The sequence below is a fragment of the Bombina bombina genome, chromosome 3, assembly GCF_027579735.1.
Source record: "Bombina bombina isolate aBomBom1 chromosome 3, aBomBom1.pri, whole genome shotgun sequence".
Taxonomy (NCBI): Eukaryota; Metazoa; Chordata; class Amphibia; order Anura; family Bombinatoridae; genus Bombina; species Bombina bombina.
Genome location: NC_069501.1, coordinates 334944962 through 334958360, shown reverse-complemented (window position 1 = coordinate 334958360; position 13399 = coordinate 334944962).

The following is a 13399-nucleotide window of genomic DNA, read 5'->3' as shown; positions in this document are numbered from 1 at the left end:
CAGTAGTACGGGAAGAAGTCTGCATCCTTCAAGAAAAACATGATTTTCATGCAGGACAATGCTCCATCACACGCGTCCAAGTACTCCACAGCGTGGCTGGCAAGAAAGGGTATAAAAGAAGAAAATCTAATGACATGGCCTCCTTGTTCACCTGATCTGAACCCCATTGAGAACTTGTGGTCCATCATCAAATGTGAGATTTACAAGGAGGGAAAACAGTACACATCTCTGAACAGTGTCTGGGAGGCTGTGGTTGCTGCTGCACGCAATGTTGATGGTGAACAGATCAAAACACTGACAGAATCCATGGATGGCAGGCTTTTGAGTGTCCTTGCAAAGAAAGGTGGCTATATTGGTCACCGATTTGTTTTTGTTTTGTTTTTGAATGTCAGAAATGTATATTTGTGAATGTTGAGATGTTATATTGGTTTCACTGGTAAAAATAAATAATTGAAATGGGTATATATTTGTTTTTTGTTAAGTTGCCTAATAATTATGCACAGTAATAGTCACCTGCACACACAGATATCCCCCTAAAATAGCTAAAACTAAAAACAAACTAAAAACTACTTCCAATAATATTCAGCTTTGATATTAATGAGTTTTTTGGGTTCATTGAGAACATGGTTGTTGTTCAATAATAAAATTAATCCTCAAAAATACAACTTGCCTAATAATTCTGCACACCCTGTATATATATATATATATATATATATATATATATATATATATATATATATATATATATATATATACACATGTATACATACACATTTACATATTTAGGCATTGTGACAGAGAGTCTGGTTTGGTCATAGAGGGAGTATATATTAGACCAAGTTTAATACATTTCACTTTACCACTTTGCTAAGAAACCCCAGAGAAGTGATTAGTGTTTTTTAGTTGTGAATACTTTACAGTTGTTAAAGACAATTAAACTCAGGTGCGGCTCATGATTACTGCTCCTAGGGTTTAAAATGGAAACATTTATCTAGCTAAGTAGATTACAGCCAGTCAGGAGGCCTGATATGATGTGTTGTGAAAAATATTATGTACTAAATGTTTGGCTGGATTTCTGTTTGCTGTTACATTCTGTAAAGGACATTTGTGTTGCTGCAGACAATGCAGGCAGAGATTTGCTGTTTTGGAAGCTTTTGCAGAGAAGCGTGTCCTTTTGCCTTACGGTTACCTGTGAACAAACTGTATGCTGCTGTTAAAGTCACTTGCTATTTTGGAAGAAAATACAGTTTTGAAAACTTTAACTGGATTCCTCTATTACATTTAAACCCTAGAAACAGTGGTTGCCAAAGATTCTTGTTACAGCATATATATACATTGGAGCCCTTCCCAGTCAAACACCTTGTCATATGCCACATCCCTTTAAAAAACTTTTAAAACTTTTTTTCCAAAACGAACATATATTTTTTTTAATAAAAATGTATATATATATATATATATATATTAGTGATGTTGCGAATAGTTCGCCGGCGAATAGTTCCCGGCGAACATAGCATGTCCGCGTTCGCCTCGGCTGGCGAACATATGCGATGTTCGATCCGCCCCCTATTCGTCATCATTGAGTAAACTTTGACCCTGTACCTCACAGAATACACATTACAGCCAATCAGCAGCAGACCCTCCCACCTCCTGGACAGCATCCATTTTAGATTCATTTGGAAGCTGCCTTCTAAGTGAGAGGAGGGACAGTGTAGCTGCTGCTGATTTAATAGGGAAATCGATAGCTAGGCTAGTGTATTCAGTGTCCACTACAGTCCTGAAGGACTCATCTGATCTCTGCTGTAAGGACAGCACCCCAAAAAGCCCTTTTTAGGGCTAGAACATCAGTCTGCATTTTTTTTTCTGTGTAATCTAATTGCAGTTGCCTGCCTGCCAGCGTGTGTGTCAGGCTCACAGCGTATACTGTGCCCACTTGCCCAGTGCCACCACTCATATCTGGTGTAACAGTAGTGTACATTTAAAAAAAAAAAAAAATTGACTGTGAAATAATAGCAGACAGCTGCCAGTACCCAAGATGGCCGCAAATAAGGCAGATGGGGAGGGTTAGAGAATTGTTTTTGGGGGGATCAGGGAGATTGGGGGCTAAGGGGGGATGCTACACCACAGCATATGTAAATATGCTAAAAAAAATTAAAAAATGTAAAAACCTTTTATTTTAGTACTGGCAGAATTTCTGCCAGTACTTAAGATGGCGGGGACAATTGTGGGGTGGGGGAGGGAAGGGAGCTGTTTGGGAGGGATCAGGGGGTCTGATGTGTCAGGTGGGAGGCTGATCTCTACACTAAAGCTAAAATTAACCCTGCAAGCTCCCTACAAACTACCTAATTAACCCCTTCACTGCTAGCCATAATACACGTGTGATGCGCAGCAGCATTTAGCGGCCTTCTAATTACCAGAAAGCAACGCCAAAGTCATATATGTCTGCTATTTCTGAACAAAGGGGATCCCAGAGAAGCATTTACAACCATTTGTGCCATAATTGCACAAGCTGTTTGTAAATAATTTCAGTGAGAAACCTAAAATTGCGAAAAAATGTAAGTTTTTTTAAATTTGATCGCATTTGGAGGTGAAATGGTGGCATTAAATATACCAAAATGGGCCTAGATCAATACTTTGGGTTGTCTACTACACTACACTTAAGCTAAAATTAACTCTACAAGCTGCCTACATGCTCCCTAATTAACCTCTTCACTGCTGGGCATAAAACACGTGTGGTGCGCAGTGGCATTTAGCAGCCTTTTAATTACCAAAAAGCAACGCCAAAGCCATATAAGTCTGCTATACAGGGAGTGCAGAATTATTAGGCAAGTTGTATTTTTGAGGATTAATTTTATTATTGAACAACAACCATGTTCTCAATGAACCCAAAAAAACTCATTAATATCAAAGCTGAATAGTTTTGGAAGTAGTTTTTAGTTTGTTTTTAGTTATAGCTATTTTAGGGGGATATCTGTGTGTGCAGGTGACTATTACTGTGCATAATTATTAGGCAACTTAACAAAAAACAAATATATACCCATTTCAATTATTTATTTTTACCAGTGAAACCAATATAACATCTCAACATTCACAAATATACATCTCTGACATTCAAAAACAAAACAAAAACAAATCAGTGACCAATATAGCCACCTTTCTTTGCAAGGACACTCAAAAGCCTGCCATCCATGGATTCTGTCAGTGTTTTGATCTGTTCACCATCAACATTACGTGCAGCAGCAACCACAGCCTCCCAGACACTGTTCAGAGAGGTGTACTGTTTTCCCTCCTTGTAAATCTCACATTTGATGATGGACCACAGGTTCTCAATGGGGTTCAGATCAGGTGAACAAGGAGGCCATGTCATTAGATTTTCTTCTTTTATACCCTTTCTTGCCAGCCACGCTGTGGAGTACTTGGACGCGTGTGATGGGGCATTGTCCTGCATGAAAATCATGTTTTTCTTGAAGGATGCAGACTTCTTCCTGTACCACTGCTTGAAGAAGGTGTCTTCCAGAAACTGGCAGTAGGACTGGGAGTTGAGCTTTACTCCATCCTCAACCCGAAAAGGCCCCACAAGCTCATCTTTGATGATACCAGCCCAAACCAGTACTCCACCTCCACCTTGCTGGCGTCTGAGTCGGACTGGAGCTCTCTGCCCTTTACCAATCCAGCCACGGGACCATCCATCTGGCCCATCAAGACTCACTCTCATTTCATCAGTCCATAAAACCTTAGAAAAATCAGTCTTGAGATATTTCTTGGCCCAGTCTTGACGTTTCAGCTTGTGTGTCTTGTTCAGTGGTGGTCGTCTTTCAGCCTTTCTTACCTTGGCCATGTCTCTGAGTATTGCACACCTTGTGCTTTTGGGCTCTCCAGTGATGTTGCAGCTCTGAAATATGGCCAAACTGGTGGCAAGTGGCATCTTGGCAGCTGCACGCTTGACTTTTCTCAGTTCATGGGCAGTTATTTTGCGCCTTGGTTTTTCCACACGCTTCTTGCGACCCTGTTGACTATTTTGAATGAAACGCTTGATTGTTCGATGATCACGCTTCAGAAGCTTTGCAATTTTAAGAGTGCTTCATCCCTCTGCAAGATATCTCACTTTTTTGACTTTTCTGAGCCTGTCAAGTCCTTCTTTTGACCCATTTTGCCAAAGGAAAGGAAGTTGCCTAATAATTATGCACACCTGATATAGGCTGTTGATGTCATTAGACCACACCCCTTCTCATTACAGAGATGCACATCACCTAATATGCTTAATTGGTAGTAGGCTTTCGAGCCTATACAGCTTGGAGTAAGACAACATGCATAAAGAGGATGATGTGGTCAAAATACTCATTTGCCTAATAATTCTGCACTCCCTGTAATGGCATGTCTGGCACACAGTGTTGGGGCAAGGGTCCATCTGACCACTGGTACCTGGTCTGCAAAGCATGGTCAGGGCAGGTATATCACCTACCCTGCGCACTGTGAAGCGGGCGTAACCCTTACACTACCTGATTGATACAACATCATACCTGATGTTTTAAAGCATGTTATTCCAAACAATTTAGGAATGTTAGGTGATTTATGCCCTTTATGGATTAAAACCAGACTCTGCATCAACTATGTAATTTTCCATGGGAGTTTTGCCATGGCATAGTCCAGGTGTTAGTGCCCTTTAAACAACTTTTCCATCACTATTGTGGCCAGAAAGAGTCCCTGTGGGTTTTAAAATTCATCTGCCTATTGAAGTCTATGGCGGTTCACCCGGTTCGCCCCGTTCGCAAACTTTTGCGGAAGTTCGCTGTTCGTGAACCCAAATTTTTAGGTTCGCGACATCACTATATATATATATATATATATATATATATATATATATATATATATATATATATATATATACATATATATGTATAAGGGTGAGTAGAATGTGCCCGCTCAAAGAGATTGAGTGGAGACAAGCGTTGCTCCTAAAAATGCGCTAGTCAGTGATATGAAGACCTGGTAAGACAGCTATTGGATACAAATATTTAACTATAGACTAAGTCTATGTTAACTATTACAAAATATGATACAAAGGGTTAACAGCGCTTACAGATCTTTCTAAATATTGGATTTAGTATGAGTCTCTGGAGAGAAAAAGAAATATGTATATATATATATATAGTCCTTGGTTAGAGAGCAAAGTTGTGAATCCAAAGAGATTGAGTGGAGACAAGCGTTGCTCCTAAAAATGTGCTAGTCAGTGATATGAAGACCTGGTAAGACAGCTATTAGATACAAATATTTAACTATAGACTAAGTCTATGTTAACTATTAGAAAATATGATACAAAGGGTTAACAGTGCTTACAGATCTTCCTAAATATTGGATTATGCCAGTATTGATAGTATGGGCACACTCTAAAAGGAATCCAAATGTTCACATAGGTACATTCTACACCACACAGACAGCTTGAGTATGAAGCTGTCTGTATGAAAAGGTCCTTTTCAACAGAGCTATACTGAGAGCTTCTAACTTTGTGACCCTTCTCTGAACTTTCTTCTAAGTCTGCAACGTCTTTTTTGAGATCGGCCCCCAGAATTGCACTTCATACTCAAGCTGTCTGTGTGGTGTAGAATGTACCTATGTGAACATTTGGATTCCTTTTAGAGTGTGCCCATACTATCAATACTGGAAGAGGGGAAATTCAACTTGAAATCTACTGGTGGAAATCACCAAATATCCCAAGACATTTGCACAACAGCAGGAAAGTTCATACTAAGACAACAAAGCACAGCTCCAAGAGGCAACAAGCACAGGAAGTTTCCAGGAGAGACCAGTACAGAAGGATCCACACTTCCTTCTACTCCAAGAGGCAGTCGAATAACACAGATCAGATCATCCTGGATCTACTCACCACCAGATACATCCTCCAATGCGGCAAATTTACCTTATGCGATTGGGGTAATTTTTGGTAAGGGTATCTAATACACTCCTACTACACTTGGATTCACAACTTTGCTCTCTAACCGAGGACTATATATATATATATATATATATATATATATATATATATATATATATATATATATATATATATACATATTTCTTATTTCTCTCCAGAGACTCATACTAAATCCAATATTTAGGAAGATCTGTAAGCGCTGTTAAACCTTTGTATCATATATATATATATATATATATATATAAATTTACTTTAAGTACTTAGAGATAAATATTGAAGAGGACACAGTAGTGTTCTCTCCAAAAAAGACAGGGATTTCAGCACTCCATAAAATTATAAAATAATTAAGTCACTGACACATTCGAAGAAATTTATTACATTTATTAAGAGCAGGTGTTCAAAGCTTTCGCGCAACCAAACAACTTCTGGGTCCCCTAAATGAAAACCACACAAGATTAAGTATTAGTAAAAAAAAAAAAAAAAAAAAAACACATACATTTCAATATACAATATGTACATTAAATGCATAGATAAAGCTGGCCAGCTCACTGTGAGTAAACACGATACAAATAGAAACTTAAAATTAGGCTAGAGAATTATTAAGCAACACCCCTACCAGCTGGTAGCCCTGTATAACTACAGGAATCTGCTACCATGGATAATATTGGGGATCCATGCAAAATAACTCAAAATACACAAGTGAAAAATCGCAACACCTCACTCAGGGGATAATCAAAACAAACTTGGAAACTTGTTACCTTGAGAATAATCTGAGGATCTATGCCAGTCACTTTTATACTTAGCAATTAGGTAAAGCAATTAGTTACATGCTTAACATTTTACACTCTATGTTCAAGAAACAACACCCCGACCAGAGGGTAGCACCAATATTGCAAAAAGGTACCTGCTACCTTGGTACTGTTTGGGGATCTATGTTTCTCTAGTAGTAGATGTGTAATCACAGCATTTATAAAAACCAAATATATAGAGCAAGCAATATGAGCTATTAAGGAATTTGATAATAAGAAACTCTTCAAATCCGCTGTAGCCTTGTTCAAGCTGTAATGTGTACAGTTTAGTACATTTTATTAATCCCAGACAGTACATTCCATTTTAGACTTGTAAGTCCGTGAATACTTTACAAATGACTTCTGGCGCTTGAAATCCTCCTACTTTTTACGGTGATGAAAATCTGGATGCGGTGCCTGCTTGCTGCTGTGGTTGAAAAGCTGTGTGTTGCATCGAGTAACACTCAGGGGCTGGATCTCAGCTGTGCAAAATGACGTCACACGCCAACGGCCGTTTCACCCCCCATGTGACCGAGCATCATTGGGGCTTCCTCAGGGCGTACCTTCTCCCTAATAAATATAGTGCATTTTATTTATATATATATATATATATATATATATTAGTGTAAAACTTTATTTTAATATGTTTTACTTGTGTAACTTTTATTTGAAACCTTACACTTTACTTCAGGTCTCAGGTCAAGCTAATTCTTTTAGCACTAGTTGGTCTTTTGCTCAAGTATAAACAATCACTTTTAGCTTGTAATATGAGAGATATTTAGGGCTAGATTGTAAGTGGAAAATTTGCCCGTTTGCGGGTGCACGATATATAACCAGCCATTACAAGTAACTGGTTATTACTACCTTGACTCACAGGTACCAATTAGCGCTCAAAAAATACCTCTGGTTAATTTTCCCAATGTCTCCCAATTGCCCCCAAAATTTATGCCTAGATTTAGAGTTCTGCGGCCAAAGGGGTGCGTTAGCTATGCGTGCTTTTTTCCCCCCGCACCTTTTAAATACCGCTGGTATTTAGAGTTCACAGAAGGGCTGCGTTAGGCTCCAAAAAGGGAGCGTACAGGCATATTTACTGCCACTTCAACTCTCAATACCAGCGTTGCTTAAGGATGCGGCCAGCTTCAAAAACGTGCCGATTCCCCCATAGGAAACAATGGGGCAGTTTGAGCTGAAAAAAACCTAACACCTGCAAAAAAGCAGCGTTCAGCTCCTAACGCAGCCCCATTGTTTCCTATGGGGAAACACTTCCTAAGTCTGCACCTAATACCCTAACATGTACCCCGAGTCTAAACACCCCTAACCTTACACTTATTAACCCATAATCTGCCGCCCCCGCTATTGCTGACCCCTGCATATTATTATTATTAACCCCTAATCTGCCGCTCCGTACTCCGCCGCAACCTACGTTATCCCTATGTACCCCTAATCTGCTGCCCCTAACACCGCCGACCCCTATATTATATTTATTAACCCCTAATCTGCCGCCCCCAATGTCGCCACCACCTACCTACAATTATTAACCCCAAATCTGCCGACCGGACCTCATCGCTACTATAATAAAGTTATTAACCCCTAATCCGCCTCACTCCCACCTCAATAACCCTATAATAAATAGTATTAACCCCTAATCTGCCCTCCCTAACATCACCGACACCTAACTTCAAGTATTAACCCCTAATCTGCCGACCGGACCTCACCGCTACTCTAATAAATTTATTAACCCCTAAAGCTAAGTCTAACCCTAACACTAACACCCCCCTAAATTAAATATAATTTAAATCTAACAAAATAAATTATTTCTTATTAAATAAATTATTCCTATTTAAAGCTAAATACTTACCTGTAAAATAAACCCTAATATAGCTACAGTATAAATTATAATTATATTGTAGCTATTTTAGGATTACTATTTATTTTAAAGGCAACTTTGTATTTATTTTAACCAGGTACAATAGCTATTAAATAGTTAATAACTATTTAATAGCTACCTAGTAAAAATAATTACAAAATTACCTGTAAAATAAATCCTAACCTAAGTTACAATTAAACCTAACACTACACTATCAATAAATTAATTAAATAAAATTCCTAAAAATAAATACAATTAAATAAACTAACTAAAGTACAAAAAATAAAAAAAGAATTAAGTTACAAAAAATAAAAAATTTTTTTTACAAACATTATAAAAATATTACAAAAATTTTAAGCTAATTACACCTACTCTAAGCCCCCTAATAAAATAACAAAGCCCCCCAAAATAAAAAATGCCCTTCCCTATTCTAAAATAAAAATTGAAAAGCTCTTTTACCTTACCAGCCCTTAAAAGGGCCTTTTGCGAGGCATGCCCCAAATAATTCTGCTCTTTTGCCTGTAAAAAAAAACATACAATCCCCCCCCAACATTACCACCCACCACCCACATACCCCTAATCTAACTCAAACCCCCCTTAAATAAACCTAACACTAAGCCCCTGAAGATCTCCCTACCTTGTCTTCACCACGCCGGGTATCACTGATCCGTCCAGAGGAGGGTCTGAAGTCTTCATCCAAGCCCAAGCGGGGGCTGAAGAGGTCCATCATCCGGCTGAAGTCTTGATCCAAGCGGGGGCTGAAGAGGTCCATCATCCGGCTGACGTCTTGATCCAAGCAGGGGCTGAAAAGGTCCATCATCCGGCTGAAGTCTTGATCCAAGCGGGGACTGAAGAGGTAATCCGGCTGAAGTCTTGATCCAAGCGGGGGCTGAAGAGGTCCATCATACGGCTGAAGTCTTCTATCAAGCGGCATGTTCAATCTTCTTTCTTCCGGCTCCATCTTCATCCCCCCTGACGCGGAACATCTATCCTGGCCGACGACTTCCCGACGAATGACTGTTCCTTTAAGGGACATCATCCAAGATGTCGTCCCTCGAATTCCGATTGGCTGATCGGAATTAAGGTAGGAAAATTCTGATTAATAGTTTAATTTAGGAAGCGGCGATGTCGGGGAGTGGTGGAATAGGGGTTAATAGATTTATTACAGTGAGGGCAATGTTGGGGTGTGAGGGAATAGGGGTTAATAACTTTAGTATTGTGGCAGTGATATTGGGAGCGGCAGATTAGGGGTTAATATATTTATTTAGGTTGCAGCGATATCGGGAGTGGCATATTAGAGGTTAATAACTTTATATAGGTGTCGGTGATGTCAGGGGCAGCAGATTAGGGGTGTTAAGACTTAGAGTTTATGCTAGGGAGTTAGGTTTCAACGTTACTTTTTTCCCCCATAGACTTCAATGGGTCTGCGTTACAAAACTTTTCATTCCGCGATCGCAGGTGTTAGGTTTTTTCTAACCCACTCTCCCCATTGATGTCTATGGGAAAAGAGTTCCCCAGCACGTCAAAACAGATCTTGTATTTTGTGCGGTATGGAGCTCAATGCAACCATATCTCACGAACATGCCGGCTGTTTCAAAACTTGTAATGGCTGCACTATAGAGGGTGAAATAAGGCAAGTTTTGTTGCGTTCGATAAATTCGCTATAGCGCGCATAACTCGTAATCTACCTGATAGAAAATAATGTACTTTTTCTAGGAAGCTCTGGGTCCACTAGCGCTCCAGATAAAGGGATAAGACCAATAAACCCTTAAAATATATAAAAGATAACAGATGTTGAATTCTGTGTATGCATATGGCTGCAGCTAACCTAAAGCGAAGGGAAATTCTCTGTATCACCCTTCTAAATGAGAAATAAAACAGAAAAAATAAAAGGTTTGCGATGCCTAGCATATAAATACATATGAATAAAAATTGCAATTAAAATAAAATTGACAATAAGTATAGAGCAAATAGTAAAATACAGCACCTCATATACTAATAAGAGCAATAAATAATTCCACAAAAGGAAAATAAAGAGATTAAAAGAAAATCCTTAAGCACATAAGTAAAGGCACTTATAAAGTTCATATGAGTTTTTGTATTCTTAATTCATCCGATCCCCCTATGGGTGTGCACTTACTTGAATCAACCTCAATCTGTATGAGGTAAGTAGAGACATAATCACTTATCAGTTCACACTGTCTGGAAAAGCCACTTGTATAGAGTGAGGCAGTACCTTTAGACCTTGGAATACCCACAGGTATAAAAACTTTCAAATCCTCTATCCTTGGAGTGAGGTAGAATTTTGGTTTGGTGGCATGAAAGTATAAACAAAAGGACACTAATAGTGCATTACCTTTTTATTATTGTTATAACATACAAACACCAGTAGATTAAACCTACTCACAAAAATGCCCTCAATAAATGTGGTAAATGACAAGCATAAAAACAAGTGATGGCAAATAGCAGCAGCTGTGAAGAGTTCAATCGATAGCAGTAATGAATAACCTTACACGTTTCAAAGGCATGTAAGACTTGCGTCTGCCTTCTTCATCAGAGGTTTGTATTTGCTACAGGACTTGCGTGTCTATTTACAGACACCAAGCGTGATTACGTCATGGGGGTGGATCTCTCTGTCACTATAGAGATCGTAATAACTTTATGTGAATTCTATGTGGATACAAAGTGACAATTTTAAAACGGCATAGTTTACAAGCATGAAATATTGAGAATGGACAATTGGGCAAGTCACTACAAGAGAACAATATACTATTGTGACATCTTAAACTTATCTATCTAGTGAGAATTCAAAATCACAAATAAAACCAGCATATTTTAAAAAGCATGAAAGGTCATATGTACAAACCGGACAATAAGATAAGTTATTATTTTTTTTCTATTTACCTCATACAGATTGAGGTTGATTCAAGTAAGTGCACACCCATAGGGGGATCGGATGAATTAAGAATACAAAGACTCATATGAACTTTATAAGTGCCTTTACTTATGTGCTTAAGGATTTTCTTTTAATCTCTTTATTTTCCTTTTTTGGAATTATTTATTGCTCTTATTAGTATATGAGGTGCTGTATTTTACTATTTGCTCTATACTTATTGTCAATTTTATTTTAATTGCAATTTTTATTCATATGTATTTATATGCTAGGCAGCGCAGAGCAGACCTTTTATTTTTTTCTGATATATTTCTGATAGAAGCGGTTTCTTGAAGGCAGCCTGCATCATAGCACATTTGTTTTAAAGGGATATGTGTGTCTGATCAAGATTGCCTGTAACATTTTATAAAGGACTGAAATCAGTGTTCAAAGGCATTTTACTATACATCTCTGTGGGAGGTGATAAATCTAAGACACTAGTGGAATTTTAAAAGCAGCATTGTGAAGTGTGTTATTTAAATAAATGTGATTTTAACTTTTGGCTTGTTCTTTTCTTCTAAGGAACATAATTTGGTGATGTGATATTAATATCCCATAGAAATCAGTAGCCGTGTCTTTTTATAAAAGTGTGTTTCATTTTTGCAAAATGTAATTTTTTTTTTTTTTTAATTGACGGCTTTTTTAATATTGTACAGGTGGCCCTCGTTTTACAACGGTTCAATTTACACCGTTTCAGAATAACAACCTTTTTTTTCCAGTCATGTGACTGCTATTGAAAAGCATTGAGAAGCAGTGGATTTGTTAAAATAGCCAGTAGGTAGAGCTGTCCGCTTGTGTTAAAGCAAAGCGAAGCAAGCTGAAATTAATCAGTTTAATCAGACCTGAGCTATCGAGCAGATTTCAAAGGAACAAAATCTTCCTGTCTATAAATTAGTCCAGATTGGAATGCATAGAAAGAACTGTTTGCAGAAAAATGCAAGTGAAGTCTGTGTTGTGTGATTATTTTATTAGGTTTATAATGCTGTTTAGCAAATGTTTTTGTCCATTTAACTTAGTTTAATTATATATTCTGTGTTGTGTGCTTATTTTATTAGGTTTATAATGCTGTTTAGCATTTAAAGTCTTCATTTCAAAGCTTTAAAAATAATGTATTAGGTGTTACTTATGCCAATTTTGATAGGGGCCTGGAACCTATCTCCCTCACTTCCCATTGACTTACATTATAAACTGGGTTTCAATTTACAACGGTTTCGATTTACAACCATTCCTTCTGGAACCTAACCCCGGCGTAAACTGAGGGCTACCTGTACTTGTATTGTGGTAGAAGATTTCACTGTACTGTGCGTGTACTAGTTATAATATCATGACCACAATGTACCAAATGTATTCTATATTAGCAAAACATTTGTTACAGTGTGGCTACAATATTAGAAGTTAACATGTTAAGTACTGGGTAAACTTATTTTGATAGCATTCTATTTCAATTGCTGTTCACAAAATGCGAAATAGAACATGTTTGGTAAAGTCTGGTTGAAATAAAAAATATTCAACTAAGTTTACACAGTGCTGAACAGGCTTACTTATAATATTACGGCCATACTGTAACAAACATTACTAATATGGGGCATGTTTCATACAGTGTGGTCATGATATTAGAACTAAAACACACAATGAAAATTTACAGTGGCAATACTAATATAATATTAAAAAAGGTGTCAAACAAAAAACTAATTTTACCTAGTGCAAAGCTGAAAAACTGCACTTTGTTAAAATGAAAAAAACAAAACAAAAACATGGCTATTGTCTTCTATGGAATATTAATATAATAAATATGATGTGTACAACACAGTCAGGGTAATCCATTCATACACGTTCCAGCAACAGAGGAGTCTGCAAATCTCATAATAATCCACACATATTTG